Source organism: Oryctolagus cuniculus, chromosome 6 (assembly GCF_051225735.1).
Source record: "Oryctolagus cuniculus isolate XC-2025 breed Fujian yellow rabbit chromosome 6, ASM5122573v1, whole genome shotgun sequence".
NCBI classification, from domain to species: Eukaryota; Metazoa; Chordata; class Mammalia; order Lagomorpha; family Leporidae; genus Oryctolagus; species Oryctolagus cuniculus.
The window spans coordinates 43,377,686-43,395,795 of record NC_142872.1 but is presented as its reverse complement, the minus strand read 5'-3'; the positions used below and the strand labels follow the sequence as shown (position 1 = coordinate 43,395,795).

General features: G+C 41.0%; 1 protein-coding gene across 21 annotated transcripts in view; it reads right to left on the bottom strand.

The window, feature by feature from the left end:
• LOC127490526 (uncharacterized) overlaps positions 1-18,110 on the bottom strand; it is a 451,570-nt gene that overhangs the window by 230,944 nt on the left and 202,516 nt on the right. The gene's annotated exons all lie outside the window — the stretch shown is intronic.

Genomic DNA, 18,110 nt, shown 5'->3' with positions numbered 1-18,110 from the left:
TTTGTGGTTTCAGGGAAAGGGAAGCTCTTCCGAAACGGGGGAGACAGGGTGGACCTGCGAGGAGGACGCGGATGCCTGAGGAACAGGACACCAGCAGGAGTGTGTACACACCAGTGCTGGAAGCCTTGGTGAGACAGGGCGCTCGCCCAGCACTGCTGTAGCAGCCGCCACCGCCCCTCCCTCAACCCACCCTGGGATGGACACTGAGACACGCATGACTGAGTGGGGGAGGAAATAGAAAACGGAACAGAGTGAGTAGCGCCTGCGGAAAGAGTGAGCAATTCAGGGGGTCTGATTGAGGGACTGAACAATCCAGGATCCCTCCCCCAAGTTGGAGCTGCAGCGGGCAGGAAGCAGCCATCTTGTTTGTTTACATTCGGACTTAAAGGAGAACTGCCTCTGCCTCCGCACTAACCTTCAGAGGTGGAGCCCAAAGGTGGAGTGGAGCGACACAACGTTCCTTGCGCAGGGGCGGGCAGCGAGGGAGGGCAGCTCAAAGCCCTGACACCCATCTACTCAAGTTACCAGAAAAAAAAAAGTGAATAGCACCCGTAGGAAGAGGGCAGGATCCAGGGGTACAAACTGAGGGATCAATAACGCCAGGATCCTTAGGACCACCCAAGCCACAATCAGAGCTGCAGCGGGCAGAGTGCAGCCATCTTGTTTGTTTACATTGGGGCTTAAAGGAGGCTGGCCTCTGCTCCAAAGGAGGGAGCAGCAGGGGCGGAGTCCAAAGGTGGTCTAGAGCTACTTGACACTCCTCACACAGGAGGTGCAGTGAAAGAGAGTGGCTGACCAATGAACCCCAGGCACAGACACGTAAGGGCAAACATAGGAACAAGGAAACCCCCAAGGGGAAGAGATTGGCACCTCAAAGCCCTGACACCAGCCCACTCAAGTTACAAAAAGTAAATAAATAAATAAGTAAAAAATAAACAAACAAACTCTAGAAGGCAGAGCAGCCTGCTTACACTGCATATTGGTACAGACTCACAGCAGCCCATAGCAGAGGGAAATCAACCTGAAAAACCACCCAGAAGGAATGCCAAAAAACAAAACAAAACCCACAATAAGAATATAGAAGAACATATAAACTCGCCAATGGAGCAGGCTAAACCAACCATAACAGAGGCTGAAGAAGAAGAAGAATTTGAAACTATGCCAGAAAAAGAATTCAGAAAATTAATAATCAGAATACTTAGAAATAATGAGAAACAGTGTCAAGAGCTGAATGAAAAACAAGCCCAAGGATTAGAGATCCTAAAGAGAAGCCAGAATGAAATACTGGAAATGAAAAATGCAATTGACCATATAAAAAACACCGTGGAATCCCTCGGAAATCGAACAGATGAAATAGAAGACCGAATATCAGAATTCAAAGACAAACTTCCAGAAATAATACAGTCAGTTCAAATGCAGGAAGAAGAAATTAAAAAATTAAAAAATATGGTCGGAGACCTACAAGATTCAATCAAATGGTGTAATGTTCGGATAATAGGAGTCCCTGAGGAGGTGGAAAGAGAGAATGGATTGGAAGGTGTTTTCAATGAAATAATATCAGAAAACTTCAAACAAAGGCAGCTGGATAACAACAGGCAAATTCAACAGATAGCCAGGACTCTGAACAGGGTAGACCAGAAGAGAAATTCACCACGACACATTGTGGCAACACTCAGCTCAGTGACACACAAAGAACAAATCCTAAAATGTGCCAGAGAAAAGTGACAAATCACGTTCAGGGGTAAGTTAATCAGACTCACCCCAGACTTCTCATCTCAAACACTACAGGCAAGGAGACAATGGCATGATATATTTCAAGTTTTAAAAGACAAACAATGCCAACCTAGAATACTATACCCTGCAAAGCTATCATTTATGAATGAAGGGGAAATAAAGATCTTCCACGACAAACAGAAACTGAAAGAATTTGTATCCAAGCGTCCAACCCTACAACACTTGCTCAAAGGCGTGCTGCACACAGAAATACAAAAACAAGAACTTCACTACAAAAAAAAGCGAATGTAGAGTAACCTACAAACAAAGTTCAAAATACATTAACAGCTCGTTTAGGAAACATGAATGGGAAAAGACAGTACTTAACAGTAATCACATTGAATGTGAATGGTCTTAATTTTACTACCAAAAGACATAGACTAGTTGATTGGATCAAGAAAGAGAATCCATCTATATGTTGCCTTCAGGAGACACACCTTATCAGCAAAGATGCACGCAGACTGAAAGTGAAAGGATGGAAAAAGATACTCCAAGCTAATGGAAATCAAAAAAGAGCTGGTGTGGCCATCCTGATATCAGACAAAATAGACTTTAACATAAAAACTATTAAAAGAGACAGAGAAGGGCACTATATAATAATTAAAGGATCTATCCAACAGGAAGACATTACTATTATAAATGTATATGCACCTAATTACAGGGCGCCTGGCTACCTGAAAGAATTACTAAAGGATTTAAAGGGAGATATAGATTCAAATACAATAGTAACAGGGGACTTCAACATCCCACTCTCACCAATGGACAGATCAACCAGTCAGAAATTCAACAAGGAAACAACAGAGTTAATTGACGCTATAGACCAAATAGACCTAATAGATGTCTTCAGAACCTTCCACCCCACAGCCAAAGAGTTCACGTATTTCTCCCCAGTACATGGAACGTTCTCTAGGATTGACCATATGCTAGGCCATAAAAGGAGACTCAACAAATTCAAAAAAATTGAAACTATACCATGCAGCTTCTCAGACCATAGCGCAGTGAAACTTGAAATCAACAACCCAAGAATCTCTACACCATAAGCAAAATATGGAGAATGGACAATATGATCCTAAATGAACAGTGGGTCATCGAAGAAATTAAAAGAGAAATCAAAAGATTTCTAGAAACAAATGAAAATGATAACACAACCTATCAAAACCTGTGGGACACAGCAAAAGCAGTGCTAAGAGGAAAGTTTATAACAATTGGTGCCTACATCAAGAAGCTGGAAAGGAACCAAACAAATGAACTCTCCATGCACCTCAAGGATTTAGAAAAACAGCAGCAAATCAAGCCCAAATCCAGAAGGAGGAAAGAAATACTAAAGATCAGAGAAGAAATAAACAGAATTGAAACCAAAAAAAAAAAAAATACAAAAGATCAACAAAACCAGGAGCTGGTTCTTTGAAAAAATAAACAAAATCAACACACCATTGGCCCAACTAACCAAAAAAAGGAGAGAGAAGACCCAAATCTGTAAAATCAAAGATAGGAATGGAAATGTAACAACAGACACAACAGAAATAAAAAGAATCATCAGAAACAAAGAGATATATGCTAACAAATTGGGGAACCTGGAAGAAATGGATAGATTCCTGGACACATACAACCTTCCTAAACTGAGCCATGAAGATATAGAAAATCTAAACAGACCCATAACCATGGAAGAAATTGAATCAGTAATAAACGCACTACTGAAAAAGAAGAGCCCAGGACTGGATGGATTCACTGCCGAATTTTACCAGACATTTAGAGAACAACTAACCCCCGTTCTTCTCATGTTATTCAAAACAATTGGAAGGGGGGGAATCCTCCCAAATTCTTTCTACGAAGCCAATATCACCTTAATTTCTAAGCCCGGAAAAGACACAACAGAGAAAGAAAACTACAGACCTATCTCCCTGATGAACATAGATGCAAAAATACTCAACAAAATTCTGGCAAACCGAATCCAACTGCACATCAGAAAGATCATTCACCAGGACCAAGTGGGATTTATCCCTGGTATGCAGGGATGGTTCAATATTCAAAAGTCAATCAATGTAATAAATTACATTAATAAATTGAGAAACAAAAATCATATGATTATCTCAATAGATTCAGAGAAAGCATTTGACAAAATACAACACCCTTTCATGATGAAAACCCTAAGCAAATTGGGGTTAGAAGGAACATTCCTCAACACAATTAAGGCAGTCTATGATAAACCAATGGCCAGCATCATATCGAATGGGGAAAAGTTGGAGGCATTTCCATTGAAAACTGGCACTAGACAGGGATGCCCACTCTCACCATTGCTATTCAATATAGTCCTAGACATGTTAGCCAGGGCCATCAGGCAAGAAAAATAAATTAAAGGGATACAAATGGGAAAGGAGGAAGTTAAACTATCCCTATTTGCAGATGACATGATACTATATATAGGGGACCCGATAAACTCCTATAAGAGACTATTGGAACTCATAGAAGAGTTTGGTAAAGTAGCAGGATACAAAGTCAATGCTCAGAAATCAACAGCCTTTGTATACACAGACAATGCCAGGGCTGAGGAAGAACTACTAAGATCAATCCCATTCACAATAGCCACAAAAACAATAAAGTACCTTGGAATAAATTTAACCAAGGATGTCAAAGACCTCTATGATGAAAATTACAAAACACTAAAGAAAGAAATAGAAGATGACACAAAAAAAATGGAAAAACCTGCCATGCTCATGGATTGGAAGAATCAATATTATCAAAATGTCCATTCTCCCAAAAGCAATTTACAAGTTCAATGCAATACCAATCAAAATACAAAAATCATTCTTCAAAGACCTAGAAAAAATGATGCTGAAATTCATATGGAGAAACAGGAGACCCAGAATAGCTAAAGCAATCCTTTACAATAAAAACAAGGCCAGAGGCATACTACAGGGCAGTTATAATCAAAACAGCCTGGTACTGGTACAAAAACAGATGGATAGACCAATGGAACAGAATAGAAACACCGGAGATCAATCCAAACATCTATAACCAACTCATATTCGACAAAGGACCTAAAACCAACCCCTGGAACAAGGACAGCCTCTTCAACAAATGGTGCTGGGAAAACTGGATATCCACATGCAGTATGAAGCAAGACCCCTACCTTACACCTTGTACAAAAATCCACTCAACATGGATCAAAGAACTAGAGATGTGCCACGACACTATGAAACTAATTGAGAGCATAGGGGAAACCCTTCAAGATATCGGAATAGGCGAAGAATTCCTGGAGAAGACCCCAGAGGCACGGGTAATCAAAGATAAGATAAACAAATGGGATTACCTCAAATTGAAGAGTTTCTTTACAGCAAAGGAAACAGTCAGGAAAGTGAAGAGGCAACCAACAGAATGGGAGACGTTATTCGCAAACTACACAACAGATAAAGGATTAACAACTAGAATCTATAAAATGATCAAAAAACACCACAAAATCAAAACAAACAACCCAATAAAAAAAATGGGCCAAGGACCTTAACAGACATTTTTCAAAAGAGGAAATCCAAATGGCCAACAGACACATGAAAAAATGCTCAGGATCCCTAGCCATCAGGGAAATGCAGATCAAAACCACAATGAGGTTTCACCTCACTCCGGTTAGATTGGCTTACATACAGAAATCAACCAACAACAGATGCTGGCGAGGATGTGGGGAAAAAGGGACACTAATCCACTGTTTGTGGGAATGCAAACTGGTAAAGCCACTATGGAAGACAGTTTGGAGAGTCCTCAGAAACCTGAATATAGCACTACCACAGGACCCAACCATCCCACTCCTTGGAATTTACCCAAATGGAATTAAAGGGGAGAAAAAAAGAGCCATTTGCAGCTCAATATTTGTTGCAGCTCAATTCACAATAGCTAAGACATGGAATCAACCTAAATTTCCATCAACGGATGACTGGATAAAGAAACTATGGGATATGTACTCTATGGAACACTATACAGCAGAAAAAAAAACCCACAATGAAATCTGGGCATTTACAACAAAATGGAAAAAGCTGGAAAACATGCTGAGTGAAATAAGCCAGTCCAAAAGGGACAAATATCATATGTTCTCCCTGATCGATGGCAACTAAACAAGTATCTAAAATGATACCCATTGAAGTGAAATGGACACTATGAGAGACAATGACATGATCAGCCCTTGTCTAGACTGTTGAGGAACAACTTACTATTTTATTCCTTTTAGTATTTTTGTTGTTGTTGCTCTGTTTGTTCTACATAAGACCACTGGTTGAACTCTGTAATCAATGCACAATCATTCTTAGGCGTTTAAAATTAACAGAAAAGTGATCTCTGTTAAACATAGGAGTGGGAATAAGAGAGGGAGGAGATATATAGGTTGGCACACCCTCACTTGGACTTACCTCCAATGGTGGAACTAGAAATGTGCCAGGGGATTTCAACTCAATCTTACCAAGGAGGCAGGTACCAATGCCAGCGCACTTGGTAAAGTGATAAGTATAAATACACAACCGATCAAAAAGATAGGGTATGTGTCAATGAGATTTCACAAATAAGACCAGTGTAAGCAACTAATGAAGGATAGAATTAAAAGGGAGAGAATGATCCTGCGGGGGAAACAGGACACACAGCAGACTCATAGAATGGCAGCACTCCTGCCTCAGAATCAACCGTTGGGACATTCAGATCTGGCTAAAAGGTCCATGAGAGTCTCACAGGCATGGAAAGCCATGACACCGTGGCAAAAAAAAAAAAAAAAAAAAACAAGCTAAATGAAAGATCCTGGTGGACAAGACCCCAGCAGAAGGAACAGGCCATCAAGGAGGGAGGCACCTTTCTCCAAAGGGAGGAAGGAACCTCCACTCTGATATGGCCTTGACTAAACAAGTTCAGAGTCGGTGAACTCAAGGGGCTTCCATAGCCTAGACAGCTCATAGCAAGAGCCTCGGGTGATTGCTGATGTCATAAATAAGAGTGCCAATTGTTAAATCAACAACTGGAGTCACTGGGAACATGCTCCCCACGTAGGATCTCTGTCCTTAATGTGTTCTACTATGAAACTTAAAAAACAACACTGCTAGTCGAACAATACCCTATACCTTGTGCAGTTGTGTGAGTGCAGCCTGTTGAAATCCTTGCTTAGTATATACTAAGTTGATCTTCAGTATATGAAGGTAATTGAAAATGAAACTCGATGAAGGGTGGGATTGGAGAGGGAGTGGGAGAGGGAGAGGGAGGGCCACGGGAGGGAGGGAGGTTGGAGGGGGGAGCCACAACAATACACAAGTTGCACTTTGTAAATTCACATTTATTAAATAAAAAGAACTATATAGCAAACAAAAAAGGAAAAAAAAGAACTTAATACTTTACCCTTTTAGTATTTTTTTATGTTCTACTTAAAACTATTGGTTGAATTATGTAATTAATACACAATTACTCTTAGGTGTTTAATTAATGCTATAACTAGTACTCAAATAGTATTTTACACTTTGTGTTTCTGTGTGGGTGAAAACTGTTGAAATCTTTACTTAATATATGCTAAATTGATCTTCTGTATATAAAGATAATTGAAAATTAATCTTGATGTGAATGGAAGGGGAGAGGGAGTGGGAGAGGGGAGTGTTGTGGGTGGGAGGGAAGTCATGGGGGGGGAAGCTATTGCAATCCATAAGCTGTACTTTGGAAATTTATGTTTAAATAAATTAAAATATAAATTAAAAAAAAAACAATTGGTGCTTGGCTTGGCCAAGTGTCTTTTGATTCAGTCAACAGGAAGTCAGGAAATGCAACTCAGCAAAGGCTAAAAATGTTTTCATGCTTGGATCCTATTCTCCTGGACCTCTGCCATAACCAGGAGAAGAAAATTTCTGGGCTGTCCCAGTGGTCCCAGAAGGGATATGAAAAATATTGTGAGCTACACAGCCTACCTTAGATCAGACAACTTCCAGTCAAGTCAACTAATGAGCTAAATTTCTATTGTTATATATCATTCACATTTTAAACCCTCTTGTTACAACACATAGCTGTACTAGTAAACCAATAAAGGCCTCAATGAGTGAATAAACAAACAACCATTAGGACTGCAGAAGTTTCATATATCAATTCTTTACCTACTAGAGACTAATAAGAGAGAAACTAGGTCATTCATCGCTGGGGAAGTATTCTAATATCTGTTTCTCTTCCTACTGCAGATAATGGCATAACAGTGCCATGGCCACATGGACATGACCTATAATTTGTTATTACTTAACATCAGGTTAAGTAAAGGACAAAGTTTTCCAATTTCATTACATCCTCTCTTTTCTTCCCTGACCTTGTTTCCATCCCACAGATAAGAAAGCCACCCTTTTAAGAAGGGCAGAACTATCCTGAAGTCATGCTGTGCTAAGGGGAAAATATAATCTCTACTGTAATAAAACTCTTTAGAATATATAAGGATCAAGAATTCCCAATAAGCATATAATTGAACTTGTTTTTACTGTTATGGTAGAACTGGACTGAAAATTAAAAATTCATTACCTAGTACAGTTTTACAGAAGCTATGTTTCAGCTCCTTGGACAAGATTCCCAATTCACTCAACGTAACACAAAAATTATCAAACCAGGTCAGATCCTTTGTACCCTTCAGCAAAGAGTTCTTTGACAGCTGAAAAACAAAGTTGTCCTTGATAAAAAGTTAACTTGCAAACAAAAGACCCCTGGTCACTGTAAATAAATCATCCTGGATCTGTCATTCAGACCAGCTTCTGGTAGAATTAACCAGACTTGTCCTGTGCCACAACAAAAACCTATAAAACAGAGGAAGCCATATCTTTAAGCTCGATACAGCTTTTTTTTTGAGAGGCAGAGAAAACTGAAAAGGTCCCATCTGCTGGCTCACTCCCCAAATGCCCACACAGTGAAGGTTCCAAAGCCAGGAGCCAGGAACCAATCAGAATCCTTCCCAGTGATGGTAGGGACCCAACTAATGAACTAGATTACCTGATACTTCCCAAGATTTGCATTAGCAGGTGGCTGGAAGAGGGAGCAGAGCTGGTGCTCAACCCCAAGTTCTCCTTTAATGAGATGCAAGTATAGGCATCTTTTTAAAAAATTTTTTAAAGATTTTATTTATTTATTTGAGAGGTAGAGTTACAGACAGTGAGAGGGAGAGACAGAGAGAGGTCTTCAATTTGCTGGTTTACTCCCCAAATGGCCGCAATGGCCAGAGCCAAGCCAGGAGCTTCCTCCAGGTCTCCAATGTGAGTGCAGGGGCCCAACCGCCTGGGCCATCCTCCACTACCCTCCCAGGCCACAGCAGAGAGCTGGAGTTGAAGAGGAGCAGCCAGGACTAGAACTGGTGCCCATATGGAATGCCATCACTGCAGGCAGAGGATTAACCTACTGCACCACAGCTCTGGCCCCAAATATGGCATCTTAATCAATCTTCACCTTCCTCTTAGGAAGCCACTGTTTTCAGGCATTGCAGCAACCTGTCTGGAGACTGTTTCCCAACTGTGCCACGCTGAGCTCAAGTCCAAGCAGAACATGGTGGTTCTGCTGAGCTGACAGTGCAAAGATCAAAATCTGAGGTAGCTGAATCATTCGAAAACTATGGGGAGCAAACCAGGGGAAAGGATAGAACCACAGGAGGAGGGAGGGCACTACAGAAGTTACTGTTGGGCATCCCAAGAAAGTCCTAGCCCAAGGGTTTAGCTTACATACATGGGATGATTACTGTATGAGGCTTACCAGCGAATGGTAGCTATGAGCTTCAGAGTGAAAAAGAGATATATGGACCAAGCAGCACTAGAGAACCTTCAAAGGCTAGTCCGTTATGGATAAAAAGATTTTATTAACACCTCATTAAATCTCCAGACAGCAAGCTGACACACCCAAGAGGCTTCCTCTTGAGAGTTAAGACCATTTGCCAAGGGGCCAGCGTTGTGTCACAGTGGGCTAAGCCGCTGCCTACAATGCTAGCATCCTGTATCTGAGCACTTGTTTGACTCCTGTCTTACCTGCTTCCAATTCATCTCTGTTTATGCACCTAGGAAAGCAGCAGAAGATTGCTCAAGGGTTTAAACTCTGCCACCCACACTGAAGAAGGAGCTTCACGCTACTGGCTCAGCCTGACCCAACCTTGACTATGGTTGCCACTTGGGGAGTGAACCAGCAGATGAAAGATTCTGTCTGTCTGTCTGTCTGTCTCTCTATCTCTGTGTGTGTGTGTGTGTGTTTCTTGTCTCTCACTCTCTCTGTGAATCACTGTGCCTTTCAAACAAATAAAGTAAATCCTTAAAAAAATTTTCCAAAATAAGATCTGCTCTAGACTTGCTGTTGTAATGCCTTAAACTGAGTCCTGACAACAACTACAGAGAAAATAGCTTGTAAGTTGAGTCCCAGCAAAGTTGAATTTTGGCAATCACTCTGGACCTTCCACTTGTAAACAGCACAACTAGACATAAAAATCAAGCCTACACAACTATTAGGTGATCATTCAGTAACTGAAATAAATCATCTTCTGAGGAGATTACAGAATCCAGTGTCTCCACAATGTATGAGCAATGAGTAGTACAAAATAAAACATTACAAGATGTAAAAGGAAGAAATATGTACCCTGATGGAAAACAATCAGTCAAAAGAAATGGACTCCAAGGTATTTTCCCAAGAGAAATGAAAACTTATATTAATACAAATATCCTTATATGAATGCTTAAGTCAGCTGTATTTATAATCACCAAAAATTGAAAACAAGTCAAATGTCCTTCAGTGGGTGAATGGATAAACTGTTGCCTAGCCACACAATGGAACACCATCAGTAATAAAAAGAAATGAACTACTGGTTACTTAAAACAACAGGGATGACCCTCAAAGGCATTTTGCTGAAAGAAAGAAACCAGTCTGAAAAAGTTGCACACTGCATGGTTCCATTTATATCACATCTGGGAAAAGGCACAATCATAGCTACAGAGAACAGAGGAGTAGCTGCCAAAGTTGAGGAATGGGGAGGGTTTCACAGCAAAGGGGGGGCAGGAGAGTGTCCTAGGATGACAGAGTTGTTCTGCATTGTAATGACACCAACTTGCAAACACATCAAAACTCACAGAACACCAAAACAGTACATTTCACTGTGTGTTAATTTTTTAAATAAAATTGAAAGTATGAAAGGAAATAAGATATAAAGGGAATCATATAAACATCTTTAATCAATTCAATAAAAGAAAATATAGGGGCCGGTTCTGTGGCGTAGTGGGTAAAGCTGCTGCCTGCAGTGCCAGTATCCCATGTGGGTGTTCCACTTCCAGTCCAGCTCTCTGCTGTGGCATGGGAAGGCAGTGGAGGATGGCTCAAGTGCTTGGGCCCCTGCACCACCCATGGGAGACCCGGAGGAGGCTCCTGGCTTCAAATCGGCGCTCTCTCTCTCTCTCTCTCTGCCTCTCCTCTCTCTGTGTAACTCTTCCAAATAAATAAATCTTTAATAAATAAATAAAATAAAAAATAAAACACTTCTGAAACAATGAAAAATGGGCAAATAATATAAATATACAATTCACATAAAAGGAAACACAAGTTGCTGTTAAACATACGAAGAGGGGCAGATGTTGTCACACAGCAGGTTAAGCTGCCCCTTGGAACAATTGCATCCCATACTAGATTGCTGGTTCTGATCTAGCTCCCTGCTAATGTACCTGAGAAGCAATGGATGATGGCCCAAGTGTTTGGCTCCTGCCACCCATGTGGGAGACACAGATGGTGTCCCTGAATCCTGAATTCAGCCTGGCTCAGTCCCATGTGTTGTAGCCGTTTGGAGAGTAAACCAGTAAATGGAACATCAGATCAATCTCTCTCCCTCTCCCTCTCCCTCTCCCTCTCCCTCTCCCTCTCCCTCTCCTTCTCTTCTTCCTCCTCCTCCAGCTCCTCTCCCTCTCCCTCTGTGTGTGTGTGTCTGTAATCCTGCCTTTCAAAAATGTAAATAAATAATTTTTTTTAACAAACACACACACTAACAGATACTCAGTCCCCTTTTTCACTCACTGGATTGACAAAGATGAAAGACCTAAAAATGTTTGGTGTTGGTGGGAATTTTTGGTCAGCAGGTATTCCATCACCATGCTGGGAGAAGGTAAGCTGGTATAATGTTAATGGAGGGGAAATTGTTAAGATCTATCATAATGTTCAAAAAATGCATATGCCATTTTACCCAGCAAGGTCACTTACAGAAATTTATCCTAAAGATATACTTGTAGGGGGCAAGTGCTATAGCATAGCAGGTAAAGCCACCATCTGCAGTGTCAGCATCCCATATGGGTGCCAGTTCAAGACCCGGCTGCTCCACTTCCAATCCAGCTCTCTGCTATGGCCTGGGAAAGCAGTAGAAGATGGCCCAAGTCTTTGGGCCCCTGCACCCACATAGGAGACCTGGAAGAAGCTCCTGGCTCCTGTTTTCAGATCAGCCCAGCTCCGGCTCTTGCAGCCATTTGAAGAGTGAAACAGCGGATAGATCTCTCTCTCTCTCTCTCTCTCTCTCTCTCTCTCTCTCTCTCTGTAATTCTACCTTTCAAATAAATAAATAAATCTTTTTAAAAAAAGCTATATATTTATCGCTTCTCGGCCTTTTGGCTAAGATCAAGTGTAAAAAAGCTATATTTGTAAATGTATCAGTGACTTAGGAATTAAGTTACTTATTGAAGCTTTGTGGTTTTTTGGGGGGGTTGTTAATTATCTTTCACTCTTTGGATTTTTTAAATTGATTTTCACTTTATTAGGAAGGCAGAGAGACATAGATTTTTCATCCATTGGTTCACTCCCCAAATGCCCACAACAGTCCAGGTTAGGACAGGCCAAAACCAGGAGACTGGAACTCAATTTGGGTCTCCCATGTGGGTTGCAGGAACCCAATTATTTGAGCCGTCACATCTGCTGCCTCCCAGGGTACGCATGTGCATGCAGGTTGAATTGAAAGTAGAGTCGGAATTCAAAACCAAACATTTCAATATGGGGTGGGATGGGGGTACCCCAAGTCGGATTTTATTTTTGTTGTTTTGTTTTGTTTTAAAGATGTATTTATTTATTTATTTATTTGAAAATAGAGTTACAGAGAAAGAGAAGGAGGAAGAGACAAAGAGATCTTCCAATTACTGGCTCACCCCCAAAATGATTTCAATGGTGGGGATTGGGCCACACAGAAGCCAGGAGCCTGGAATTCTATCCAGCTCTCTCATGTAGGTCCAGGGTCCCAAGGACTTGGGCCATCATCCACTGCTTTCACATCAGCAGAGAGCTGGATGGGAAGTGGAGTAGCCAAGACTCAAACCAGCACCGACATAACATACCAACGTGGCAGGTAGTGGCTTAGCCCACTGTGCCACAATGCTAGCCCTTCAAGTGGCATTTTTACCACTGCACCCATCTCCCAACCCTGTTTTTAATAGCAAAATGTGGAGGTCAACCTAAATGTCCATCAACATCAGATTACTTAAATCAAGTATAGTGAACATATGCAATGAAATACAATGCAGATTTTCAAGTTCTGAAATGAAACTTAAGTGAACATTTTAAAGTGAAAAATGTAAGATAAAAACACTCTGAGGTAAGCAGTCCTATAAAATAAAAGTAAAAAAGTGTCCACAAAATCCCATAAATAGCATAAAATATCTTTAGCAAAATACACAAGAAAGTGATTAAATTGGCTGCCTCTAAAGAAGAAATCTATATAACTGAGTGACTGGGGGCAAGGCAAAAATGTGTAATTATACATCTACTTGTTCTTTCTAAATTTTGAGCCATGAGATCAAATGACTTACTTCCAAATAAATAAAAATGTTAAAATATCAGAACACTTTTGGAAAGTTATGTGTTTGGAACCACAGTTCCAAACTCACTTTTTTCCCATAATCACAGTAAGCACTCTTTTGCACCTGGCTTCTTTAACTCACCATACGTTTTCAAATTCATCTGTATTATCATAAAATACAGTTCTTTCTGTTTTTAGTTCTATCTTTCCTTATTTATTTATCCTTCTTATATAGTAGTAACATACCATAATTCATATATATATATATATATATATATAATGTTTCCTATTGATCCAGATTTTACTATTTCCAGTATGGGATCATGTTGAATAAAGCTGTTCTGAAAATTTGTACAGGTTTTTGTTTGGATGCATGTTTCATTTCCTTGGGTAAATACTCAAGGGTGGAATAACTGGGTTCATGGGAGGTATATACTTAATTTTCAGGGAAATGCAATTGAAACCACAGGGAGATATGAATTCTCATCTACTAAGATAGGTATAATCAAAAAGACTGATGACCCTGAGTATCAGAAAGGACACAAAGCAATACTCTGAAAAGTTAACTCAATTCATAGGGTTGGTTGGCCAGTTCAAGGTACTGTTATCTCCTGTGCTCTGGGCACTCAGTGTCCATGAATTAATCCAACTCACTCTGCCCTGACTCCTTCTGAGTTTGACATCAGGGGCACTCTAAAGACTTTTCTTCATTTACTACAGTGAGACTTACTCTCTCCAAATTCTTTTGTTCAAATGATCTTCACAACCAGGATGTTGAACGTAATTTTCTGACTTTAATGAACTATATAACAAATTACATTTGTTCCAATTATAAAGTAGAAATTGGTTTGCCACCAAAGCAAACACATAAGAAAAACTTAAAATGTTTATGAAATGTCTATAAAATAAAACAAAATGAAAAATAAGAAGAAAAGCAAATTATTGGAAAAAAAGAGTACATTAGCCATATTTCAGAAGAGAAAATATTTCCTATACATGGTCTCTTTTACAATAATCGCCGCTGGATCTGGCAGGTGACTTAATCTCTCACATATTTTGTGAAGGAAGATTCATGTTCAAAGGGAATAAGTGACTTGCTCAAGATTGTAGCACTAATGAATTATCAATTCATGAATTAAAATCAAGTTCATGACCAGAAGTTGTGTGAGTTTTCTGCTACATTGGCACATCTCACCCTGATTACTCTAAAAATCACAAGAGAAACCCTGATCCACTTGACCAGTTTGCATCAGGCTTAGTGAGGACAGATTTTGACCCCCATTTTATGATTCTTGATTGTTCAGGTTAAAACATAAGTCTCTTGAAGCACTCAAATTAGCCTTTCCTTTGTTCTTTTGTCTGAGGTTCAGTGGCATCCTGCCATGGAGCAATAATATGGACAGTAGGATCAAGAGGCTTGTTTTCTGGGGCTGGCTCCATTGCACAGTAGGTTAATCCTCTGCCTGCAGAACCAGCATCCCATATGGGGACTGGTTCTAGTCCCGGCTGCCCCTCTTCCAATCCAGCTCTCTGCTATGGCCTGGGAAAGCAGTAGAAGATGGCCCAAGTCCTTGGGCCCCTGCACCCACGTGGGAGACCTGGAGGAGGCTCCTGGCTCCTGGCTTTGGATCGGCACAGCTCCGGCCATTGCAGCCATCTGGGGAGTGAACCAATGGAAGGAAGACCTCTCTCTGGCTCTCCCTCTCACTGTCTGTAACTCAACCTCTCAAATAAATAAATAAAATCTTTAAAAAGAGAGAGTGAGAGAGAGAGAGACTGGTTTTCTGATCCTGACCAGGTATTAACAAGCTAAGACCTTGTACTGAGAACATTTGGGGGGCGGGGAATGTGAGTATTGGACCCAAGAAATACCTGGATTTAGGCTAACCAACTGTGTGGACTTGATGATAGTTACTTCACCTTTCTAGCCTCATGTTCCTAATCTGTAAAAGGGGGATAATAATATCTATCTTACAAAGATCCTGTGGGGATTAAATGAGGTGATATGCTTAGAGACCACAATAGCAGGAGTTCCAGGAATGAGATTTACATCATCATCATCATCACCTTCATTACGAGTCATTACTGTCTCAAGAATGGACTGCAGGAGCATGACGCTCATGGGCAGCTTTGCTCCTCTATGAGCCTGCCCATGACCACATCTTCATATACGCAGTGGAAAAACTAGCTGTTTGGCAACTCCAAAAAAATAATTGGATGGTTACCATGTCACTCTCTGGAATATTCTTATAGAAGTGTTTTCTTGACTCAGTCTTTCACTCATTCATTATTGCCAATCTATTATATGTCAGGAACCTTGTTAGATAGGAAATGAATATCCAGTGAAACTGACAGTTATCCTGTTTCAGAAATACGCATAATTTTCCTTGCAGGGGACATCGAGAAACCAGTCCAAATGCCTTCAAAAAAGTACTGCTCTTTTTTAAGATTTATTTTATTCCATTTATATGAAAGAGTACAGAGGGAGAGACAGAGAGAGAGGTCTTCTGTCCGCTGGTTCACTCCTCAGATGGCCACAATGGCCGAAACTTCGTCAATCCGAAGCCAGGAGCCAGGAGCTTCTTCTGGGGCTCCCACATGGGTGCAGTGGCCCAAGGATTTGGGCCATCTTCCACTGCTTTCCCAGCCCATAGCAGAGAGCTTGATTGGAAGAGGAGCAGCCGGGACTTGTGGGGACCCATGAGCCGGCCATGGGCCCACAAGCTAAGCCTTAGCATGTGGGCCCATGGCCGGCTCATGGGTCCCCACGGGGACTCAAACCAGCACCCATATGGGATGCTGGTGCCTCAGGCCAGGGCTTTAACCTGCTGCACCACAGCGCTGGTCCCAAAAGTACTGCTCTTTTAAAATCTGTGAATGTTAATTTGCTCCCAACAATCACCACTCAACAGGAAAGTTTACTAAAGAAGTTCCTTAGAGACTGCATGCTGCATGAAAGGAATTTTTGAAAACAGACACTAATTTGACAAAGCTACGTATTTGTTCAGATTGGTGGCTTCTCATAAAGGGACCCACATATGCAAAATTAAGGAAATGGATGTTGGATGCTGAGGCCAATACCAGCTCAAACCACAAGCCAACACAATACTCAGGAAAACTTAGGTGTTTCCAGGAGACTACACATGCACCTTGCTTTGCCCAAAAACAGCATCCCAAATAATTATGTGCAGATCAATTACTCTTACATGAAAATCTCTTTCAAGTATACATAAGGGGGAAAAATACCTATAGAAAGTGCTTTTGCAAAGCCAAAAGTTGTTGTAAAAAGAAAACATAATTCCTGAAATACATTTTATAAATCCAGACTTCCATGTATCAACACTGTTTAATTAAATAAGGTGCACATGAATTTTTGGTGAACATTCCATTTAGATCTCCCCTGCAAGTGATTATTCATCACTGTGGTCTGCAGCCTCCAATGAAGTACAATAGTCCATTTCTATTTCATTTCATTACACAGTCACACCATGAACAGGAGATGAAGAATGGCAATTTTCGTAACATTTTTGCTCTTTGGCACAATGAACTTGCAGGAACTGGGGTATCCTAAGGTTCAGGTAAAGGAGCAACTCTTTTCCTAATTATGAAGGATTTGCAAGAGGAGAACAGCCTGAGTAGGGTGCTGGGCAGGGCGGGGAAGAAAGGCTGGCAGTCCAGAACAGGAAAGTTATTTGCCTATCAATCTGCAAACTGCATTTTATTAAAAATGTAATTACCCTCAGGACTCTTATTTGCAAAGACTGTTGAAGGTATATTGACATTTGGAGCTGTGTGAAGGTCTCTGATGTCATCACAGAGCACTGAAATCTTCCTTATCTGGTTCAGTGTTTGTGGAGTTTTCTTCTCAAAAGACATGAAAACCCAAGAGGATGTTGCTTTACGACAGCAGATACTTGGGTCAATAACCAGAAAAAAAGAAACAGGGTCTTGGGATTCCTCCTTTGCCTCTTTTTCATTCCCTCCTCCATCCTATCCCTAGTCCTCAGACTGGCTTCATAGGCCTGTGGGTGTCCAGCTTGTGCATAGAGCCTTGGGTGCAGAAGGACCTCATGTTCGGTTTGATGTTCTGCTGTTGCCATTTTTAAATACTTAATAACTTTTTGAACAAAAAAATTGTAATTTGTGCTGACTCCCACCAGCTTCCCCCACTACAAACACACCCCTCATAGACACTTCCCTGAGGCCACATGGTGACCATTTACTCTAATCCCTGACCAGGTCAGCAAGGCAGAACGCTGGCTCAGAGCCAGACTGCACAGTGAACCTGCTGAGCTCCTCCTCCTTCCTACCTTTGTGACCTTGATTTTCTCAGCTGCTTAATGGGGACAGCATCCTTCCTATGCCTTGATGCCCTTAGAAGAATTAAATGACAAAATGTACAGAACACTCAGAAGAGTGGGTACTCCACAGAGGGGACTGTTTGTCTATGGCAGATTTTTTAAAGATTTATTCTATTTATTTGAAAGAAGGGTGACAGAGAGAGGGGGAGACAGAGAAAATCTTCCATGTACCCACTCCCTAAATGGTTGCAAAACCCAGGGCATGGCCA